Source organism: Pogona vitticeps, chromosome 4, assembly GCF_051106095.1.
Source record: "Pogona vitticeps strain Pit_001003342236 chromosome 4, PviZW2.1, whole genome shotgun sequence".
NCBI classification, from domain to species: Eukaryota; Metazoa; Chordata; class Lepidosauria; order Squamata; family Agamidae; genus Pogona; species Pogona vitticeps.
The window spans coordinates 173,874,687-173,897,316 of record NC_135786.1 but is presented as its reverse complement, the minus strand read 5'-3'; the positions used below and the strand labels follow the sequence as shown (position 1 = coordinate 173,897,316).

Below are 22,630 nucleotides of genomic sequence, written 5' to 3'. Positions count from 1 at the left end.
GAATGAATAAAAATAAATAAATAAATTCTTTCTCATAACTTTAACCCATTCAAGTTCTCATCTCTCATCCAGCGATACAAAGGTTCCCACTTTTTTCTAGCCTCAACAGTTTCTTTGTCTTTTAATACTTCAGTTAAAATATCCATCTCTGCTGCTTTGAAAAAAATTCTATTAACTCCTGGATTGTTGAAGTCTCCCCTTTTTTCCAGTATTTGGCATATAAAATCCTTGCTGCTGTACTTACCTGTATGATCAAGTATCTTTTTTTCTCTTTTTCTATTGAATGTGGTATTATATTCATAAAAAACAATTCAGGTTTTTATGGAATAATAAAGGATAACATTTTTTGTAAAAACTCATGGACTAGTTTCCAAAAGCTCTTAACTTTCCTACAAGTCCACTATATATGATATATCTTTTAATTTGCATTTCCGACATTCATTAGAGGTAAAGGTTCCCCTTGACATTTAGTCCAGTCGTGTCTGACTCTAGGGGGCAGTGCTCATCCCCGTCTCCAAGCTGTAAAGCTAGTGTTTCTCCAATAGACAGTTTCCATGGTCACATGGCCAGCACGACTAGACACGGAATGCCATTACCTTCCCACCGTGGTGGTACCTATTTATCTACTTGCATTAACATGCTTTCAAACTGCTAGGTTGGCAGAAGCTGGGACAAGCGATGGGAGCTCACTCTGTCGCATGAATTCGATCTTCTGACTGCTGATCTTCTGACCTTGCAGCACAGAGGCTTCTGCGGTTTAACCCACAGTGCCACTATGTCCCACACACTCATTAGAGGTACTTTTATATATTTTAGATAATTTTTCAGGTGTGATATACCATCTATAGAACACCTTATATGTATTATCTTTTAATTAATTGCTTTTGTTACTTAATATTACCTTCCCATATCTGTAACCATGACTTCAAGTTAATATTGTGGCCCACATTTTGGGCCCATTTTATCATACATTCCTTAACTGAGGGGGGTTGGATTTGATGGCATTGTAGGCCCCTTCCAACTTCACTTTTCTATGATTCTATGATCCTATGAACTATTTCATCTTGTATTTTTAATTCTAGTAGATAATTATACAACATTTTGATCAGTTTTTTCTTTACATTCAGAAGTACCTTATCTAATGGCGTCTGTTTCTTACAAAAGTCTATTGTTTTATCTCTTGTATATCTTGAATCTATTTGTGCTTTTGTCCACCAATCATACCTTGTCCTTCTAATTCTTTCCTCGGTTTCATACTTAAGTCCTCTTTTAACAGATCTCTATATTTCAAGAGTTTCATTTTTTACATTAATGTTGGTTGTGCGAATGCTTCCATTGGTGAGACCCATTCAGGAACTTTTAGGTAATTTTCTTCCCAGATCTTAGTCCACACTCAGTTCTACAGAGCACTATTCAGGAAAGAGCAAAATTTGTAGCAAAGAAACTTTGTGATCCTCGAGGCTGTACAATCAAATCTGAAAAAGTGTTGTAATCAGCTGACCAAAGCTGATTCATTCTTTCTCCCTCTCCCTGACTGTTTCAAGATCACCAGTCCTCTCTGGGCCCAGTTCTGCACTCTAATCTCTGCATGGCTGCTGGTATGGACAAATCTATTAACTTCAAAGCAGCTTTATTTAACACAGCATTGTATTTAGTCTAGGGAGCATTTCTACTCTTTCACTCCCAGCTACACTTATTTAGCTGCACATCTGATGGTGACAGGACTTAACAGAGCTAGGTTGCTTTCTCTCCCACTATCTTTCTCTCTCTCTTTCCGTTCTGCTGTTGCACCTTCCCTGAAGTACTGCTTTGGGAGAGACAGAGGCACATTCTGTGTGTGATGTTGAACCAGACATTTATGTTAAATGCAGGTGATCCTGTCAGCCTGAGCAAAGTTTGGACTTCCCTACTTCTCCTGTGAAGCCAGGAGAATGAGTAAAGTTTGACCCAGTTTCCCTTGCTTAGATTCTTGGTTTGCCTTTATGCACAGAACCAGAATAATGGTATAATACAAACTTAGTTTTCTTAAACAGTGCAGTAAAACCATTCAAGATTTATTGCTGGCTTAAATAGCAATTAATTACAGTTTTGTTTATGCAAAAGAAGTTGTCTAATCAACTGACCTAAAGCTTACAAAGTTTCTGTGTGTGTGCATGAATGCATGAGCATGTTTGTGCACTTCTGCACTCATTCATTACTAATAATGGTGGTATCTGTAACATATTCATTCTGAGGCTGAAAGCGTTAGATGCATTCTACAGTGGTGCCTTGACTTACGAACGCCTTGACCTACGAACATTTTGAGTTACCAACAGCTCTGTTCGCAAAACAGGACCCAGCGGCGGCGGCATCAGGTGAGGAGCCCTGAAGAGAAGCCCAGGAGCCACCCGCCAACAGCAGGCTGTGCTCAGTCCCTGGCCTGGCAGGAATGGGGCCCAGCAGCATCATCGACATCAGGTGAGGAGCCCTGAAGAGAAGCCCAGGAGCCACCTGCCAATAGCGGGCAGCGCTCTGTCCCTGACCTGGTGGGAACGGGATCCAGTAACGGCGGCGGCATCAGCATGCGGAGGTCGGCAAGGAACGCCAAGGACCGTTGTGGCCGCCCCAGTGAGCAGCCGCTTGTGCCTGTGCCAGAGCTGGAGGAGGCACCAGCAGCGGCATCAGCCCACGGAGGCCATCGGAGGAGGCTTGGGACTGCCTATTAAGGTAAGGTGCAGTTCTTGTTTTCTAAAAACTGTTCTGGATTGGTTTTGCAGGGCTGGGGGGGGGTTGTTTCTGTGGTGTGTTTTTGTTGGTTTTTTGGTGTTTGTTTTTTGCAGTCCCAGCATGGGGCTTGCAGTGTTTTATTTTTATTTTATTTTATTGAGGTGTATTTTTTTGGCCAGAATGGATTAATTGATTTTCAATGCATTCCTATGGGAAATGCTGCTTTGACTTACAAGCGTTTTGACTTATGACTGTCTTCTGGGACGGATTAAGTTCATAAGTCAAGGCACCATTCTATTGTAGTCACTGTAGCAGGCCCTACTATGAGAATAGAGAAGCAGAATGGTGGATGATTCACTAAATTAATGAATATTGAATTACTTGTGGGTGTTTGAGTCAAATTACTTTTATCCGTTAACATCAAGACCAGAGAAAGACAGATTTGGCAGATCTGGAGTCAATATTCTGCCCTTGTGAAACTCCAAGAACCACACAAATTGCCCAAAGAGCCCCCCCCCCGTATTAAAAATGCAGGTGGGGCTTAGGCCATTATTTATTTGTTTGTGGCTAGAAAAAGAAATCAGTGGGCAGGAATGTAAGCACAAAAGCAGCTTTGAAAACCATATGGATCCACTTTGCTCTCAATCTATGTCCACATTCCTTCTAGTAAGATAACATTCTTTACACATTTCTGTACCGTTTCAGTTCTTCTTCTGCTACTGAAATAAATCCATGGAAACAATAAAAAGCAATGCAAAAATAAGGAACATTTCTTGGTTTAATTTTTTAAATAGAAAACTACATGGGTCAATGTTATTTATTTATTTATTTATTTATTTATTTATTTATTTATTTATTTATTTATTTATTTATTTATTTATTTATTTATTTATTTATTTATTTATTTATTTATTTATTTATATGTTTTATAATTAGATAGTATGGAAAACTATTTCATTCCCTTAATAGCTCATTCATTCATGTCATTTCATTCCCTCAATAGACATGTTCTAGATGGGCAGTGTATAAATCTAGTAAAATAAATAAAAATAATAAATAATACTCTGTAAATTTATTAAACTCACATCTAAGTGGTTTTATATGAAGAAGTGACTCTACTAGTTGCCTGTTAGCTAAAGGCCAACACACTCCTTCTAACCATAAGAACTGAATAATATTTGCCCGAAGATGGACTTGCTTGAATATATACAGTCATGGCCAAAAATATTGGCACCCTTGTAATTCTGTCAGAAAATGCAACCCTTCTCTCAGAAAATTGTTGCAGCTGCAAATGTTTTGGTACTCACATGTTCATTTCTTTGGTTTGTGTTGGAACAACACAAAAAACAGAGAAGAAAAGTCAAATTTTATGCAATCCCACACAGAAAGCCTTACCCAGAAAAAATTGAGCTAGGAAGCTATAAATTGCAGGGTGTGTTGGCCAATTTGTCTACAATGGTGCCTTGACTTACGTACATCCCAACCTACAAACATTTCGAGTTATGAACCGCTCCGTTCACAAAATTTTGCTTTGACTTGCAAATGGAGCTTTGACTTACAAACAAACAAACAAACAAAAACCGGGGAAGGCAGAAAATTTGAACTTTCAGTTAATCATTGGCCAGGGAAGAGGCTGCTTGTCTGCTACCTCACTCACCTAAATGGTTAGAGACTGTGGATACGGAGAGAGATTTCAGACTGCCTACTGCCTGGTACTGCCTTGTACTGTGCTGTACGGACTGTAATTTTTTTTTGTGGGAGGGGGGCTATTTAATTTTAAATTTTTTGATTTTTGACTTTCTTTTTTAAAACAGAGAGACTGCCTGTTCTGGGTGAGTACACTATATTTATTGTACAGGGGGTTTGTTTCTGTGCTGGCTGTTGGTTTTAAAATCGGAAAACTCTTTGCAAAGGTCTGTCTGGCTGTTGGGCTCTAAAGCTAAGTGACCTCTCTTTTGTTTTAAAAGGTGTTGGAAGAGGGTCCGATCAGACAGGGAAGCTGGGTTGCATTGGATGGCACTGGAAAGGGTCACTTTGCTGAGTGAAATCTCCTTTAAAGTGATCCTTCCATGCATGTAATATCCTGTTTTCAACCAAAAAATGAGTAGCCCTGCCACCGAACCACATAGATCCAGACTGAGCACAGAGCAGGGTCAAGGTGGTTCGTGATTTCCTGTACATTGTGCTATCACCAAAAAATAGCTTGAATTGGACCATGCCACAAGCAGTCCAAAATACAGTATGACCTAACTCACTGTCCGATCACCTAAGTGACAATTAACTAGTGCCAAAAATGATACACAATGGAGAGGGTCCTTTCCCCACTCTTATATGGCTCATTGCCCACTATCTTATAAGGTAATTATCCTAAGAGACAATAATTAGGTCAAGGTCACCTGGTGAACTTCATGGCTGAAGAAGAAATTAAGTTCATGTCTCTTTGATGTACATTCAATGTTCCTTACTTGTTATTCTCACTCACAGCAGTGTGACACCCCTCCCCCCATGGGTTATGTCAAGATTTCAGGGGAGGACAATATAGTTTGAAGATATTTAGATTTCAGATAATTTTAGCCAGGCAAGTTTAAGGGAGGCCATGCAATAAATTACCTCCAACATGAAATGGAGCATGCATTAAAAGAACCATCACTTTATAGTACACTGGACCATGTTAACTGACCTAGAATCCAGAGGTCCTAATTCTTCTAAAAAGGCTTCTGCTGTAACCAATACCCAAGACTTTCATTTAGATCATGTATGGAATAGAATTCAACAACATGGATTCAAGAATACCCTAAATGTCATTACAGAAAGGGGTAAAGGTTTGTATGTTTAATGGAAAAGAAGCCTGATACCATGGTGGATCCATCTTCTAGTTTCTAAAAATACACAGAACTTATTTCAAGGAATGATTTTACCAAAAAAAAAAAAAATGTGGTTGAGATCTTGATTCTAGTTCCTGAAGCACTTTTCTAATACTGGTCTTCCATAACCTGTAACAATTCTCTCCTCAACTGTTGTATTTGGCAACAGGGAGAAACTACTTATGTTCTACCAAATGAGCCTGTAGCAACAAAAGACAAGTTGCCTTTCACAGGCTTAGGACCTGTATCTCACATTATTGTCTATCTTGCTCCATACATGTAATACAAATTTTGTGAGTGGATATTAGTCACTTTTGTCAAACAAGAGAATTCCATTCTTTGGTGAAAACACTTTCTTTGAAACTTAAGTTCCAAAAAAGGAAGCTGGGGAGGGAACCCCTCTTCCTTTGTTTTCTTCTTTTCTCTTTTCTTACCATTCCTTTTCGGTTCTCTTGATATTTTAGTCCAACATGCTGATCAATAACTGCAGCCTTTTGGTCCCTAAGTGAGAGCTGGCATTTAGCTTATCTAATCAGTACAGAACATCCAGATCTGTGGAGTAAAAGTGATTATACTTCCTGGGAGGGAGAGGAAAACATGACATAGTTTCAGACCAAAGGTTGCTTTTATGCAGCTTATGCATCTCCTCAATGTGTGGCACTCCATGTGGTCATGTTTACTGATGGAGAATAACATCATGCTAAGCCCCAGACATTGGATGGTTGTAAGGAGCTAGCATGATGTACTGTCAACCCTCTGTGAACTTTTGCTGATGCAAAGAAGAATGGGGGGGATTGGGGGCAGCAGAAAAGTGGGATTGAAAGTAGTGAATAGCTCTCACCAGCAGCTTCCCACTCTTCAGACATTTTCATTTTCATGTTCAACATGGCAGTGGAAGGGCAGGGCTAGACCACTCCCCTTGACCCTTTTGAGCTCCACACATTTCCATATAGGGCTAAAGAGAATGCAGTGACTCACTGCACCCAAATATTGTCAGGACCTAATCTTCCTAAAGAGCATGGATCCTTCGGTCAGGGAATTCCTCAGCCACAAATCTACCACCTTTACACTGGGGCAAGTCCTCAACCTCCAGCAGTGCGTAGCCTTAGCACCTAGAATAGGTCTGACCTTTTACTCATTACTTTGCAAGTACAGACAGATGGGCTTTGTAGTTCCTCAGAACTCACAACCGCTCAGTTAATTAGGACTTCTCTGGTAGCTAGTCAATGGCCGTTACCACTCCTCTGGATTTAGCCAAACCCTGCTGATCCAAGAGACAATCCTTGTTGAAGATTTTTATAATTATTTTTATTAAGAAAATATAGTTTCCTAGAAACAGTTTGTTTATGCTCAAGCTTAGCATAAAGAACAAGTTCAAAAGAATACCGCAGTTAAATACAACAACTAATTCCCATTAAAAATAACAAACACTAAACTGAGTTAAGGTTGGCTAACCCCACTTCCTTCTTTCCCTTACTTACATCCTCTTTCTCCTCCAAGCCACATACTCAAACCATCAATCCATCATCATAGATCTCGAATCAAACAAGAATCTCTCCCACATAACCCATTGTCCATTTTTTCTACATTCTCTGGACCTCCTTCTTGACCATAATCCAATCAACTCAAAGAGGTGTAACTGTCCATTCCACCCATAATTCTCATGAAGATGCAGGTGATTTATCTCAATTCCAATTAGAAAATGATTTGTTGGGTGTTTGTGCTCTCTGTGCCTCCTCGTCCGTGCATCCTTATCAGTTTCATGCTGTACCAAGCTGGCTTTAAATTAAGAAAAATAACCTCTCTGCCTTTCTCACATTCCTATGTCTTCCTTTCATTTTTAAAAGCCTAACAGACTCCATTTTCTCTCTTTCTCATTGACTACAGTTCCCACTGTCCTTTAATCTCTGACTGCAAGTCCTAGTCTCCTTCAATCTCATGACAAAGATAAAAAATAAAAAATAATGTTAGTGTTCAAATGAGCCACAATCTATATTCACTTTGACAAGAAGAACCTGCATAATCAAACACTGACTGAACTATGTAACCAACGTTCATATTTCAGGCTGAAGAAACAACCTTTTTCATTGGTTGTCGTGGGTTTTTCAGGCTCTTTGGCTGTGTTCTGAAGGTTGTTCTTCCTAACGTTTCGCCAGTCTCTGTGGCTGGCATCTTCAGAGGACAGCACTCCTCTGAAAAACCCATAACAACCATTAGATCCCGGCCGTGAAAGCCTTCATGAAACCTTTTTCATTCCTCAAACTCTCATGGGAAAGCATGGTGGCATGTGTAGTAAAGGCTTTCAGGGGGAAAAATGGAAATGCCGCAAACAATATGGTTGATATCTATACTCAATTAGGATGTAAGAGTTTTACTTTGGATGTGAGACCTACTTATCTCTTTGGATGTGGGTAGAGTGGGCTTGTAGACCAGGATGGGGGCTATCCCCTGCCAGTCATAATCCATTTATAAGAGTCATATTGGAGCTTCTGTGAACTCAGATGGTGCCTGGGCTGCTATTAGGTTTGTTATTGCATCCCCATTTTGGGTCAGCTTTCAGACACTTTCAGCTTGTTATTTCATGGATACTCAGACTTGTTTCCCTAGAGTGCCTTTCATCATAAGCAATGCATCCTTTTCTCTTGGTTTCAAAGGAAGGAATAAAATAAAGCACTTTGAATCAGCATCTGTTAGGACATTTGGTACCCAAGCTTCCTTTGACAGCAGTAATTCCTCTGGAAGTATCACATACATTTTCAAAGGAAACCTGGCATTACTGGTTGACACAAATGCTGGTTTACGTGTTGTGTTAAACTTGGCTAAAGACTGAATGGCATCTCTTCTAAACATCACACACACACACAGAAAATATATATATATTTTGCACTTCTTTAACCTCTACCTTTGTTGTCCATAGCCATATATTTCTAGCTTCATGTAAATAATTTGTTAGTATGCTATTTCTTTAGATATAGTTGACTGCCACCTGAACTTTCAGCAGCACAGGTACTTAGATCTTTGAGTCACTGTAAGTTATAAATGACAGTGCATAACAACAACAGGAATTTGGGCAAACTAGATTCTCAGATTGATAGACGTATGTGACTTGCACTACTTTAGCACATATCTAACCCAATCTAGTACACTGAAGAAATAACTAAATAAGTACATAGTGGCTGTAGCCATAAGTCTGGTGCTTTCAGAGTGTATGTGACTCAACCACAATGTGATGAAGTTGCATACTCTGTAAAATCCATGAAGGTGATGTCATCAGCAGGTTTTCATAAAAGCAAATTCCCTATTGCTTCTTGAAGCTCCCTTGGGTTGTGCATCCAAAATTCTGTAACAGGATTTTAGCCATTGTGTATTGGTAGTATCCATACATATATGATCTCCTGTAGCTATCATGAGAGAACTGTAACTCCAGAAACTGCTGGGGGCATCAGGATGTCCTTATTTCCAAGTCATGATCCTCAACAGAGATGGATATGACTTCCTTCATGCTGGGTTATCGCAAGTCATCATTGTGGCACAGATGCCACATGTTCCCTTCTGCCAACCTCATGGCTGGCTCCCTCCCTCACCAGCCAGTGCACATTGCTTGTCTCCTGCTCTTTGCATGACCATCCAGTCACAGCAGGAACACAAGACTTTCTTTTTCTGCTTCCTCCAGCTGCTGCCCATACAGAGGAGGAGGCAGTTCTGCCCCACCATTGCATCTGGGTAGTCGCTGGAGGACGTAGAGAAGGGAAGTCCAATGACTTGTAATGACTTGGCATGAATCCAGTCATGCCCATATCTAGTCCTGAGAAGAAGTAATAAATTCTGGGCTTCAGTATATGGCCTCAGTCATTGGAGGAAGCACTGGAATTCTTCAAGGGTTAGGAAATAAAAAGCATGCAAATTTTGTCCAAACAATAGCTACAACACTAATTCTAATGCTACTGCAAATCTTTAATACAATGAAATTCTCATGGGATGAGAAAACACACCACAAAACAATGTCAGGAAGGTAATTACTCCTGTTCTTGCATTTAGTCTTGATGGATGAGGACTAAGGGCTGGAATTAGGTGCTGGAGCTCCAATATAAAAATCCTGATATATCCTGTAAGAACCATGTTGATTCTTGTGACTTTGGCCTCATAGCCCCTTATCATCTATACTTATGTTTTTATGTCTTCAACATCTGATAAGAACTCTTTCAGTACCCAAACAGGACCAGACGTGTTAAAGTCTTCAGGACTTTGAAACAAGAATTCCTGTACACCATGGACAAGAGTGGAGTTAGCTAGGACATTAAATCATGTTGATAAATATAAATATAACATGGCTGATAAATATAAATGATAAATATAAAATGGCTCCATCTTATGTCATTGGGACAATGCAGGGGATTAATGACTGAATTTAATTTTTCTTGTAAAAAACATCAAAAAACTTCCATTAGTTTATCTAAAGTAGCTTGGTTGAATTGTTCAGAGTCAGTTTTGGGTGAGACAAACAATAAGGTATCACTGGTTAAATTATTGCTGATGACTATAATCCATAATATGGAACAGTCTCAATAACATCAGTGCAGCTGCCTTAGATTGATTGAATATAGTGTCTTGAAGAACAACGTTATGTGCACTGACTTATGTACACCGTGACTTCATACTAAATAAACAAGCTAAAAATAGTCAGACTGTAACCCTATGTATATTTAGTAAAAAATATACAGGAGAAATCAGTATGATTTCTTCTCCCATGAATACACTACTAATGAGATACTATATACAATTTTATGCTATTTGAAATCATTTTTATGTTATATTATTAAGGACTGGTTACCAATAGTTTGTGTTATTTATTCTTCAAGTACATATTTTATTAACCACATGAGAATAGGAGTTCCCCAATTAGTCAAGTTGACTGATATATAATATGCAATTCCCGCAGAGAAATTTTGTGACTATCAAAGAGTACAGTTTAAGATGTAAAAAGAAGAATAGAGTCAACAAGCCATTCCTTCCAATACAGACACTTGAGGAATATATTTGTTTTTCATATAAATGAAGGATAAATTGTTAACATCATGGAGCTAGAAACTATCAATATTTTTAGATATTCATGAGGAGTTGCTTCAGCTATCTTGCAGATAATAAGGATTGCTATTAATTTTGCATTTAATGGTGTCTGCTACATATTCTGCCACTTGCTGTACCTAAATGACATGCAAACAAATAAGTATGATAAGAGAATAAGGAGAAATCATTCACTAGTGATACTTGTGGAGTTACAGTTCTGAATGTTGGCTATTGTTTATTGTCATAGCTGGAGATTATGTCTGTATGAATATTGCCAATACACAGTTGCTGAAATCCGGCTGTGCAGCTCTGTATACACAGTGGAAATATCATTTGTGGGAAATCATCACTAACTAAAGGCAAATTACCATAGATTAAAAGCGATTTCACGGTGCATATCACTCATGCCCAATGCAATGAAGTTGTGTACTGTACATCCTAAAATCCAAAAAGAGATCCTTTAATGAGTGGTAATTTACCATTGCTGATGACATCATCACTGGTATGCATGCAGAGCTTCACAACAGGATTTCAGCCAGTGGTGGTCAGTCCATGTTTGTGGCTTTTTTGTGCTAAATCTAATCAAACAACCTGCCTGCTTGGAAAACAGCTAGTTTGTTAAGGATTTTTCTTTTACATGTTTTATGTTTATCAATGCCATCAATATTGCTATTCTAAGCAGCAACTTACCTACGGGAATTTGTTCATAAATTGTCGAAAGTTTTGACTACTCTTCAGGTTGCACAGCTTGAAAATAGAAAATGCAGGCAATTAACCAGGATTCAACAGAATCCTTTATGATTCAGTTTCATATATCTGTCAGATCCTGTTCTGCTGTGCTATGTGTGAGAAAAAAAATAAATGCTTGATTTCACCTCCAACTCAGATTTGACTTGACTCTGGCTTTTTAAAAACACGGGAACAAATGCTAAGTGAGTACATTCAAGTGACTATATGTGGCTTTCAATAATCACCATGAAAGGGGTATAATATATTCATGATGTTTTACCATTCATCTAGTCCCACCCATGTTTCTCACTCTAACCATGGACATTCATTGTTTGGGTGGACATCTGTTCCAGGGCAGATGAGAAACCTTTAAAAACAGTAAATTGCTTGGAGACAAGGGGTGCTTGGTTGAGGGGAATTGACAGCCACACAAGTGCACCTCTGCTTTGGATCAAACAATCACACTGGCAGAAAGGGAACAAAAGATATGTCAACCCAGTAACAACAAACACCCTGGTGGCTGAACATTCAGCTGTATGTCATGTAGTCACTGGGCTTTAATTCAAATACATCAGTACCCAAGCTGACATAAACTGTGACATAAATTGTACCCTTAGTGTGGTATCTATAAAAACGTGCTGCTTAAAGCACGTGCCAAGTCCCACCACTACTCCAGGACAGAATTCATGTCTCAAGGAACAGGGAGCTCCTTACCTAGCCTGATAACATTCCACTTACACACTAAGGTTATTTAGGAATTTACAGCACAATGCTACAGTTCCTGGGATAGTATCTCAGAAGTCATAGAAAAGATCAGATTTCTATTATCTTATGATGGTGAGATCATTTCAAAATCGGAGACAGGGAATGGAGGTAGACTAGAGGTATAGCATTGGGAAAACATTTTCTGGCAGATCAAGAGCCTTGATTATCCCTGACTACAACTCCACCAAAGGGGAACATTTCATCAGTCTCAGGTCTCTTATTGACTTATTTCCCTTCTGCTGCTTGCAGTGGGAGGCCAGTAATGTTGAAAAGGAGACAGAGGAAAATGAGAGAGAGAAAGGTGGTGAATAAATGCCACTTATGTAGTGCTAGGAATGCTTTGGAATGCTAGTAATACTTCGGAAGCACTGAACATTCTCAGAACATGCTAATTTAAAGGAAGATGCTAACATAAAGGGAAAAGAAAAGAGGGTCATTTGTGGCTATTTTTAAAAAAGGGGGAAATGTTTTTTTCCTGGCAAGTCTACTTGTGATTGCTAGAAGTGACATCAGAAATGTAGCAGTTCGTACACACAGAAGCTTGATTTTTCTTTGGCCCTACCCCGATTTAGGTTTTTTATGTCACACAATTTTATATTATGGAAAAATTGCTGCCAGTCTGTACAAATCTGAAAGAAGCCAAGTTGTGTCTTAAATTAATCACAAGTTACCTCAAAAGCATCTTGATTTGCAATTTGAAGTACAGAATGACAAGAATAAAAATATAATATGAAAGAACACAAACAAGAGGCAAGCTTGTGCATCTGGTGCATATTTTATAGGATATTAAAGTCTGTGGATAAAAAATGAGCAGTCTAATCTAAATATTTTATAAGCTCTCATACATGGTGAAAAAGGAGAATTTATGTTTAGTTTTTGATGTTTTATAGAGGCAATTATATTAGCAGAAGCTACCATATTGTAAATATTTAGAAGCAATTTTTAAAGAAAAAAAGTAGTATATTTTGCATACAGAAAATCAACTCACATGCCAACACAGGATAAGGTTTTAAGGTTATTCAGGAAGATATTGAATTATTTCTGTTGGCCACCCATTTATGGGACTAATGCAATAGCCCTAAACAAATTTACTAGAGAATTTATTCCATTGGGACCATTGAGATGAACTTCTGAGCTAGATCGGTTTTAGGCCAGTGGTAGGCAACATGTGCCCCCAGTGTATTTTTGTGGTCCCCATGGACATTCCAAAACCAGTCCGGTGAAAATTTTTCCTGGATCCCCCACAAGCAATTTTCAACCTACAGGCTGGAATTCTGCCTTGATCCTCACCCTCCCTAAACTCAAAACTAGAAACTGATTGTCCCTACCTGAGCACTTTGTATGTGTGTGGATGGGTGTGGCTGAGGAGGTGTGAATGGTTTTTTAAAGTTGTTTCCCAGTCAGGTGTAAACCACAGTTAAGTCTGGAGACAAGCATTTGGTTCCTAAGGTCACTGAAATTATCAACTCTGATTTAGGCCAAGGAAGATGTGTTGATTGAGTGCACATAGAAAAATGTAGATACATTCCATTAAAACTAATATTATGGTTGTTACCTGGCTTGTTTTAATGGCCATAAGTCAGTAATGGAAACACACATTTGCATACAAAAGTCACATATTCAATATGTGGAATCTCTAGGGCATAGAGGGCAGTGAAATGCTGCCTCCTGAAAATCATGTAGTTCTGTTGCCAATCAATGAAGGCAATACTTAGTAAAACCTTCCAATGGTCTGACTTGGTATATGGAAGTATTCTTTCATTTTAAAAAATATCACTCCCTTCACTACTCCTTTATAATTTAGGGACCAGCTTCTTTTCATTTCAGTCATCCAGCTTATGGAACTTTCTGTACAGAGGCTGTCTTACTCTTTGATGACTCTTAGTGACACAGGCATTTAATGGGATTATTTATTTATTTATTTATTTATTTATTTATTAGACTTCTACCCCGCCCCTGCCTATCTCCTTGAAAAGGACCCAAGGTGGCTTACAGCAATTCAAGACACTATTTAAAGGTGGGAGTTGAAAACAATGAGTATACAATGGTGGTTGACATCATTTTTTACAGCGGTTAACAATCAGAGAATGGAACAAAAATGCACGCTATCTGGAAAAGTTACAAACACAGTCTATTTACCTGCAACCTCATTTCTGAGCATCAGGCTTTTCCCTGGCTTGAACTACTTTCACCATTGCAGTAACAGAGCAGATTCAGAATATTGGAAGGAGGACATTGGAAGAGTGATCATGGGACAGTGATATTTTTTTCTCTTACTAGGAAACCACTGAAATGTTAGCAGTAGTGTAGTGATCACGGGATCAAAAGAAGGCTGATGGTTTAGGTGATCACAGAAACAGAAAGTGGGTGATAATTAAGAAGGCACTTAGCTTTAGAGAAAGAAGTTAATGAAGAGAGTCGACACACAGATGTCCGCCAGCGGAGTCCTCCTGCCCGTCTTGGGTGACACCCCCAAGAGAGCTCCTTTTTATTAACTTTAACAAGCTTACAGATTGTTGATAGTAACAGATAAGCTACTGGTTACATAATGCCAGTTAGGATTGGCCGAAGAAAGGCTTTGAAGTTAGCTCTCTATCTCTATGAGAAAGAGGAAGAAGGGGTCCTCCCTCAGAAGCAGCTGGCCCACTAGGAGAGTGTGCTCTCACTACAATAGATAACAGCTTAGCAACCTTGGGGAGCCCCCACCCCACAGTAGCAAGTGAATTTACCACCTTTTCTATATCATGGTTTCCTACACAAATTGAAACCTGATTTTTTGATAGATGGACATGACATAGACACTTAAAACCCTTTTTGCTTCAGCAAACTGTTGAGAAATTTGCCAAATTTCTCTCCCTTGATTTTTACTTTTTGTTTTATTGTGCTGACTCCTGTCCTAACGTTTGTTGTGCACACAATGTTTTTATTAACTGTGTTACGTCTAAATATCTTACAAGACTTGCAAGATCACCAAGATCTGCCTGATACAAAAAACATACACCTTTAAAACCAGCTAAATCTCATAGTCTTTCTGCACCAAAATGCACTCAGTTACTTCAAGTTGCCTTCTTTTCAGTAACATAAGTTAGGGAGAAGAAGTCATTTGGTTGCTGCTACTGTTAAAAATCTAGGAGCCAGAAATCCTGGCTGATCTACTTCAAATGATTCAAAAATCAAAGGTAGACTTAAACCTGCTTTCTGCCCACCTCTGCTATGAACAGATACAGGTTTGTACCTAGCCACTAACATGTGCCTTCCACACATTTACATGTACTGTTCTATCCTGTGAATGGATCCTCCATTTGCTTATGAAGTAACCTCCTTGTAATTTCAATAATATCTGAGACAGTTTGCAGAGCAGCATTGGGGAGCTCAGGAACAGAACTCAAGCATGGCAACTTTGATGGATTACAGAAGCAACATGGTACCATTGTAAAAATCTCTTACAGGCAGATATCTCACAAGTTGTTTGGAGGACAGTCTCCTGTTCCTAGCAAAGCATGTTTTCCCTCAGATCCAAAGAGACCATGGAATGGATGCAGACCCAGTGAAACATATAAAACTTAATTTTAGTCATGATTAATTGAAGTCCTGAGAGTCAGTGTGGTGTCATGGAAGGATTGATGTCCCAAGGACTTAGGGGACCTACAGTAGGTCCAAATCCCTGCTCAGAGGATAAATGCCTTAAATATCTTAAATACCTCACATTCCTTGGAAAGGAAAAAATAGCTATACATTGCTATAAATTTCTATAAATTAGATGAGGTTTGTAAGCCCATAACACACATAGCTGAAGTTCTGTTGATTTCATTGGTTCGCTGTTTGAAACATGCATAAATCTGGCTCCAAATCAATTCAAAATTTAGGAAGTTGTTTTGAGGAAAATGAAGCTAATCACATACCAAAGTCATCTCTAACTGTAAAAGTAGGATAATATTTGGGGAACCAGAACATTATCCTACTATTGCTCAATAATAGATGATGTGAGTTTCATTATATTCTTTCTCACTCTTTAAAAAAAACACATTTCCCAAGTTCTGCATTGATTTTTGTGTTTTCTTTGGTAAAAAAAAATATTTAGAAATATAATAACTGTTAAAACAGCAAGAATGCATAATTGCAGTTATGCCGGCTCTCACAATACTGGCAGTTCAAAGTACCTGCCTTGGGATATTATCTCCAATTTATTTTTCCCTTTCCTTTTCATTTGGAGGAGCTTGAATGCCAACTAACCATTGACCTCAGGAAGGCTGCATTCACATAATAATGTAGATATTGTGAAACAGAACTCTCCTTGAAGCATAAAACCTGAAAAACTTCACTATATATAGTTTATTTGTCAGGGAAGAAAAAGTGACTAGGTCAGAAACTGTGGTGCTCTGGGAACTAGTACCTAGGTGGGAAAATGAAAGTTTTAAAGACAGAGCAAATCTATTCTATGAACCTATATTGATGTAATATCAGAGTGGGAAAACCTTTGGTCACCCATATATTTGGACAAAACAAATGCTTAATATTTGCCATGCTGGAAGTATTGTAGATGAAAACAGCTGGTCAAAAGTTCTGCATGTCTGGTTTAATAGTCCCTTAGCAGTAAAGGCATACCCTAAAGAAACGCATGCATTGTAAATTTATTCACCATGATGCTTAGAATTCTAATATTCTTCCTTGCACTACAATTCCCAGAGTTCCCTACAAAAGGAATATGAATGTTAGATCTGCTTAATTCTGTAATATGGATATGCATCAGGCATGCATTATAGTGCATCTTTGGGAAACACAGTTAATTTAAAGATCCGAGTCATACATTTTAAACTAAGATGTTAGTTTAAATTGAAATGAGAATTTTAAATTAAACTGTGTGGCTGGCATTTCATTCTTCTCTTTGTTTGCAACAACATGATTGATTCAATCATTGATCAATGCCGAGACTGCAGCCAAGGAATCTGAAGAAGGCTGACACTTGGAAGAATACCTGAAGTGAAGCTAAAATTATCCTTAAGGGTAAAGAAGTGTAGCTAGAGAACAAAGCCAGGATTATCCATAATATGGTATTCCTAATGACTATTTACAGAAGTTGGATTATATAAAGCAGTGGTCCCCAACCTTTTGGGGACCGTGGACTGGTTGGGGGGTGTAGGCTCTGTGCGCAAGGAGTGGGGGCACCCCCGCATTTGCAGGTGGGCATGTCACGCTTGCAGGTTGGTGTTTCATGCTCGGGGATGGGCATGTTGCACTTGCAGAGGGGCGTGTTGCGCTCGTGTGTATGCGAGGGATCATGACATGCCCACCCATGAGCACATGCCCACCTGCAAGTGTGACACACCCGTCCGCAAAGCGCAACATGCTCCTCTACAAGTGTGACATGCCCAGTGTGTGTGTGTGTGCGGGGTGGGGGCCAGAGATCTGTCTCTGTGGCCCAGTTCCAGGCCGCATACCAGGGGTTGGGGACCCCTGATATAAAGCAAAATGACAGGGGGGAAAACTGTTTGTATAAAATGTGATATTGGAGAATTGTTCAGATACCATAAATAATAATAATTATATGCCATCAAGTAAATTCTGACTTATGGTGACCATTTTCAGTGTTTTCTAGAGTAATCCAAAGTAGTTTGCCATTCCCATTTTCTGGAGCCATCCTAGGTTTGTGCAGCTTGCCCAAGGCCACACAGGTTGAATCTTCTTCCAGAAGGCAGAGTGGGATATTGAACTCCCCACCTCTGGCTCTGCAGTCAGTTACCTAAACTATTGAGCTGTCAGAAAAACAAATAATTGGACTTAAGCACAGTGGCATCAGTGCAAGCAAGGAGTATCCGAGCAAAAGTCAATAGTCCAAGCTCAGTAGCTGACAAGAAATAGCCAGAATGCAAGGAGTGAAAAACATACAGACCTAGTGATAAATAGTCCAGGTCAAGTATTGCACCACACTGCAACAGGCAATCTAGCAGCAAGGTCCCACACCTCACAAACTGTGCACAGCAGTCTGTTCCTAGATCTTGGCCTTCTCCATTTTGCCCTCCTCCAAGGATCTTGGATCTACAGGAGCACCTGGCTCTTCAAAATCCCCAAAGTCAAGCGCCTTGGACCATTCCTTGCTGAAGGATCTATTTGGCAAGTGATAAGAGGCAGACTGGTCCTAGAAGTCTACTGGATAGTCTGATAAATCAGATACACAACACCTTTCTCTGCAGTTGAGAACTTCCTCTGGGGATTTCTAGATAGGTACGTGCCTTTATCCTGCAGCATTCTGAAGGACTGGCTGGCAGGTCAGCCTCTCCTGCTGACTCAGGTGCAGTACTACCTTTTTCTGGGAGATCAGCTTTCTCGACCCCAGAAGGTCCAGAGTCTAGAGGATTTAACATTGACAATTATGTATCCATTTCATAAATCACTTCTCACTATTTAAATAACATTTTAAAAAACTACTACCACTATGACTAAAACAAAAAACATAATTTATTTGGTAATGAGAGGGTATCATATAATACAATCTACACTACAATCTACACTATATGCAGCTAGAAGAACATATATTTTGATTTTACTCCTAAAGGTATCTGGATAAGTTTTTAAAAAAGATTTTGAAAGTTATGAAGGAATGAAAATAAATAATAAACATTGAATGTTTCAATTTCACACTGTATTATTGTTGTTATGTTCCATCAAGTCAGAACTGACTTATAGCAACCATAATAGAGCTTTCAAGGTAAGTGAGATATTTAAGGAGTGGTTTTACCAATTTTACTCCTCCAATGAGCTTCCATGGCTGAATGTGGATTCATATCCAGGGCTCCTGAGTTTCACTTAAGTGAAGTTTATAGAAGTTTAACTTAAGTTTCTAGAAATTTAGAGATGAGGTTGATTCTCCCCATCTCACCAGTCAATATGTCAACAAACCTTGTTGCCACAGCTACAAGTCCCTCTACATACCTCTCTAAGGGTCCACTAGTAAGTAGTAGAACAAACTTTCTTCAAAGCCTCCACTGTTCCATTTTTAATTAAACTATAAGAAGAAAAATTAGTAACAGTTTGGACAAGCTGGCACACAATGGAACAACATTTCTGGAAGTCTATATAAAAAGGGGATTCCACATTTCAGGTCTTCAGATTTATTATAAATTTTACCATAAGCCATATAGCAGTTTGTCCATGTCACAACAAATACACTACCAGTCCTGTTTCCCCCACTCTGTTGCTTTTATTTTAAATAAAATGTTACTAAAATGGATTAGTAATACTAGAATTTGGTTCTTCTGAATATCCTCCTGTGCTAGGCAGTGACTGAATTCTGCAGTAGTCATAAATTGATATGAAACAAATCTATCACCCATATGTATCCTGACTACTGCAAAATGCAGTCACTGGCCCAGCAGAAGAAGAAATTCAGCAGAACCAAATTTTCTAAATTTTCAATTCTTTTCCCTTATTCAGAATCGGTAGGGTTTTTTTAAAAAATAAAAATAAACATAAGATATTCAAGCCATTGTCTGCTTCTCCATGCTTAGAATATCAGTAGTAGTACCTATTCAACTTGGTCAGTGCAGATGGATGACAGTCAGATTAATCTACTTTTTAAAATAAACTTCATTAAATTACAATACATTCAATAAGAGAAGGGGGGGAAAGGGAAAGCAAGTAGTTTGTATCTAAAAGAAAACAAGTAGTTCATATCTAAACAGCCCTTCACAAAAACGAATTTCATTTGTATGAAATATGACAGGAGGTCTGCTAAATATCTGGCCTGGCTGTCAAAAAGTACTCCTCCAAAATTTTGTACAGTGTGTAGGCAGGCCAGAACAGGAGTCTTTGTTTCCAAACAGTATGAATGGATACCAGCAGTGACTGGGTCCTTTTACGGCCATTGTTTTATACATCAATTTCTCTGACGTGAGATGGATTCACTTCAGCTTTATAGCGCTTCCAATGTGTAGCAATTTTGAGGCATGTGGTGGCCAGGAGAAAGGAAGTCAAATTTTTATGAAGTAGTTTTTTGTTAGCACCAGAGAAAACAGGGAGTAGTAAGTCAGTCGACTTTTGAAGAATTGACCAAAATTCATAAATCATATATTCAGGATGAAAAAAGCTTTGTAGTTTTAAAAATCCATATATGAGAAAAAGAAAAAAAAAACCATAGATTTTCAGATCCTCACTAGCATTCAAGGGGGCTGAGATCAAATCTCCTCTTGGCCATTAAATTCACAGGGTGAGTAACAATTGCAATAGTGGCAATTATCAGTATAATTAAAAAATCAATTATTTAAAACAAAATCATAATAAGTTCTGCTCTGAGACATAAAAGCTCAGGTCAATTCTTCCTGGAATTTACAAAAAAATCACAGTCCTCAGGCATTCTTGTCTGTGGTTAACATTTGATTTGTGTTATAAAATTGGCTGGTTCTGTGTTGGAACAAAATTAGGCTCACTTAAAAAAATTCAGTCTGAGAAAATCCAAATATGAAAGAAAAACTGGCACATTTTTGTTTCCCTAAGAATCGGTAAGAACTTTGTTCCAGGTCCTTTTATTAATCAGAATTTGTAAATTTGGGATTTCAGATTTGCCCAGCATTACGTTCTTGTACAGCCACACTAAGTGCAGAGTGAATTAAACTTTGACTGATCTGCAAAATCAATATTGAAAAGATTAATCATTTCTGAATATTTTCAAGTATTTTTATGATATTTTCATTTTCCAATAAAATTATCACCCAATTTTTCTTCTTCACATTACCCATTTACACAGCTAAGTTTCATTTCTGTATATCTCTCTGGAAGTTAGTCACACTGAATTTTTTTTCCCGAGTAAGCATATTTTGTACCAGTTTTATGACCTATAGCAATATCTTATCCTGAGACCCATATGCACTTTCCATACATACATATGCAACTATTTCATGTAAATTTGTTCTTTTAGATTTTCTTATTTATTGCAAAAGCTTAAACACAATGTATTTCCACATTTCTTTATTCAAAATAAATGGACAAGTCCTGGCAGTGGCAAAGAGCATGTCATCTCCAAATGTTGACACCACAATAACCATCATCCCTGCCCACTGGTCCTGGAACCAGTGGTTTTGGAGTCCATCATCATTTAGCAATCCAAACACTCTGCCTGCACTGGTAATAGGCCAATGAAGCATATATTGACTATTTCAACTGACAAACATAATTAACCTGTGATTTAAAAAATAAATAATATGTATCTGCAGCAGAGCAGAGTAGCCACTGATTTTTGAATGTTTTAAGCCAAAAACTGACTACAGTGTACCATTAATTTTCCTTTTTTTTCTTTTCTAGTTCTTCTAGTTATGTCTGGAACCCCATTTCCCCCTGTGTTTTTTTTAATCTTTATCATGATTGTTTATAACTGTGTGTCCATTTATTAGCTGCCTAGAGTAGTACAGTAGCTATTAGGTGGGCAGGAAATAAATAAATAAATAAATAAATAAATAAATAAATAAATAAATAAATAAATAAATAAATAAATAAATGTTCATTTGAATGTACTAACTATTGTATATACAGTGACTACTGCATATAACCACAGTGTCTACTTTATCCATGTATATAGATTTATTTATTTTTTGAATTAACTTTGCTTGCCCATGAACATTTTTTAAAGTTTTTGCTTCAGAGAAATACTTTGGAATCTGGAGGAGGTCTCTTGAGAACTTTAAGGGTGTTTTATGACATGTTTTACTAAGCTGACTTTATTTTTATTGAGTTCTTGGCTCTCTTCTTCCATGGCCTGGTTAGAACAAAATTAATTTTGAAAATAAAACTAAGTTGCTCCCTGATGTCCTCCAGATTGTTTCCACCATACTTTTATACAAATAAAATCTGGTAATTGTGTCTGCTGTAGGTTTTTTTAAAGTGGTATTTAAAATTTAGTGGAGCCAGGAACAATGTGCTTAATTGGTAGTGCAGGAGCGAGCTTTATGGTAATCATGGTGGGGATGTTTTATATACTTCAAAGAAGGACTCTGGGGTTTTTTGACAAATTGCATGCATAATGTAAGACAGGCAAAAAAAGGTATCTTTGGTAGTTTTCTAAGTGAAAAGCAAATTGTACATTGTTCTTTGGAATAGGAGCTCATTGCTGCAGCAGGGGAGGTACCAACCTTTCTTGGTCAATGAGCGTCCCCACCTCTTTTGCAGCATTTGAAACATTTGGTGGAAGAAAGCAAAACCAAGATGGTACAATAGCTAACAAGGATATACAGTATATCACCTTCAGAAAAAAATGTTCAAAGGAGGCAAAAGAGGGATATTTGTACTTTATTTGACCTGACACAATGAGATACAAGAAACCCTTAGTTACACTCAGATCAGTGAGAGTGCCTCTACAAATTTCTGAAACTTGTTCCAGCATTGTTGAAGTTAAGCTGAAAACAAAAGAAAAACACCTGTTTCCAGTTGCTGCAGTGAAACAAATAGAAGCTGAAGAGAAGGAGATTGATAGTTGAAGCCAACATCTCTCCTGGAAAGTCAATCTCTGAGAC

At 38.2% G+C, this 22,630-nt stretch overlaps 1 long non-coding RNA gene across 1 annotated transcript in view; it reads left to right on the top strand.

The window, feature by feature from the left end:
* Positions 1-4,206: 4,206 nt before the first annotated feature.
* Positions 4,207-22,630, top strand: part of LOC140706386 (uncharacterized) — a 39,245-nt gene continuing 20,821 nt past the window's right edge. The window contains exon 1 of the long non-coding RNA XR_012086027.2: positions 4,207-4,538. This is a non-coding gene — a long non-coding RNA (uncharacterized LOC140706386). The remainder of the gene's footprint in view (positions 4,539-22,630) is intronic.